Genomic DNA, 2,345 nt, shown 5'->3' with positions numbered 1-2,345 from the left:
CAAAATGCATCTTCTTACCAGCACAGCATGCCCCTTAGGCCTTCCTCATCCTTTAAATTCCCTTAAAGTGCATTATTGTCCACGGTGCTTACAGACACGGGGAAGGAGAAACAGGTCTTTATGCTTACACTGGCTTCTCATTTTGTTTTCAAATTGCCGTGCAAATCTCCTGACTTTTCATCTCATTTAGTTTAACCCCCAAATTCCTCATGGGCAAAGGCATAGAGCCTGGCGTCAGACGAAGTTACTTAGAGAGCTTTACGGCATAACTACGGAGGAAATGGTAGTTGTTGTTCCCTATTAATATTTAATGTTATTTGATGCATTTATTAAATAAGAGTAGCAATAATTTAGACCAAAGTATTTTGTAAGGTTAATAAAGACAAGAGACCAAATTTCTCCCTCACGTAGTCCTCAGTGCACAAAAATGTTGTGCCAATAACTGCGATAACAGAATAACTCAAAAGTGATGCTGGCACAAAGCATGGCTGAAATCCTTGTCCCAAGAGTCTACAGCAACAGTCACTGTCTTTGCAAGGACAGGATTTCAGACAAAAAGCTATTTCTATTATGGGCTAAGGAACAGCCAACTTTGAATCAGAGATTAACTCCAGCCAGAAATTAAAAGCAAAAGGTTTTCTTTAGAAGTTGATTGAAAGTTTGATTAGCAGAGATAATAATTCTGATCATAAACATTTCTCAGACATCAAACAAAATGAAAAAACCCAACACAAGCAAAACCAAGATAGAACAAAACTAAAAGATAACTATCTACTAAATCAAACATTCCTGCTGCAGTCATTACTCCAGTGAGACCAGGGTCTAAATGATCATGGCAGATGTGGGTGTAAGTACCCCTGCTCTGTGGTTCCTTTTGAAAGGTGGCCGTAGGGTTCCAAGATGCAAAATAGGGAAAAAAAAGGTAGTGGATAACAATTTTTAATTCAGCCAATGCTCCTTTTTTCCCCTCACTGTCTTTGCACTGATGACTGGTATGTCCCCTTTGTCAGTCCAAAAATAATTCTTTATAAACACACTGAATAGTAATGACCAGTGTTGTAACGTTACTGACTACTGTGTGTGGCTGTTTGCATGAGAGAGAATTTGACCTTCTTAGCCCCACTCTAAATTATTGGAAACAAATTGAATTTATAGTTCTTTTATAGCATAAATACATGCATAAAATTTTGAGATGTTTAGGAAAGCTTAATAGCAGAGCTTTGTGTAACAACTTCCCTAGACAGCACAGATAAAGGCCACTTCTCATGTTCCTACAGTTTACACAGAATACAAAGATTCCTTTGTGTTTTCTTGCCTTTGTCTCTGCCTCTGATACTAAAGTTTGTTGGTACCATCTTAAATAAGAAAGGGTTGCTTTTCCAATCCATCAGAATTGCTGTATGAACACATTTTGCACTGTAGCCTTAAAAGTAGTTGAGCTTCTCTCTTTTGTTCTTTCATTATGTGAGACTCACAGTTATTCAGTATTTTATTCTCATTAGAACACTGCTTGTCACATGTTTTCACCAGAAACATTCATCACCAAGGTCAAAGGGTGAATATTGTGATCTATTATGCTTAGAGGAATCTAATGAAAAGCCACATAATTATCCAATTTTAAGAGAAGCATGTAAAAAAAAAGAAGGGGGGGCACTTGCTATAATTTAAATTGTTTTGTTTCCCTGAAGCAAAATTCAGCACCTGATTGACAGGACATAATGATAATTCTTATTGATATGGTGATGTTAATTGTGTAGAGATATTTAATAAGTCCCATATTCCTGAGGTAAATGCATGCTCTTAACCTGCACCTGAACCTGATTTTTGATGCAGTCTGAGGATGAGGCAAAGATACAGATAACTGAGCACAAGTGGATTTTCAGTCTTGTGTGGCAGAATGGAAATTGGAATCTTCAGAATCTATTAGGAGAACAATTCTGCAGTTGCTCGCACTTTTATAAATTATGCTGTATATGATGCTAAGACACAAAGTCAGGAGTTCCAACTGGGGAAAATTACCATGACTTTACTGCATCTGCAGGAGTAGGCTTTTTTTTTTTTTTCTGTTCTTTTCCCAGAAGGGGTTAGAAAGCAGTTTACATTTTAATAGAGACATACTTAAATAAGATGAAAAACATTGTGTCACTTAACCCACTGACTGGCTTGTCCTCTAAAAGCTGGGACAAATAGCAGAAACAACACGCACAACAAAAATATGTAAGGCAGAAAGCTGAAAACAGCAGAGCCACTTAAATGTATTTTACATTTAGATTTTCGTTTTGGTGATGATGGTCACCAGCTGTAACAAGAATAGGGTAGAAACAGTGAAGGGCTACTGAAATGGC

Source organism: Ammospiza caudacuta, chromosome 1, assembly GCF_027887145.1.
Source record: "Ammospiza caudacuta isolate bAmmCau1 chromosome 1, bAmmCau1.pri, whole genome shotgun sequence".
NCBI classification, from domain to species: domain Eukaryota; kingdom Metazoa; phylum Chordata; class Aves; order Passeriformes; family Passerellidae; genus Ammospiza; species Ammospiza caudacuta.
Note: the sequence above shows the minus strand (reverse complement) of the source record.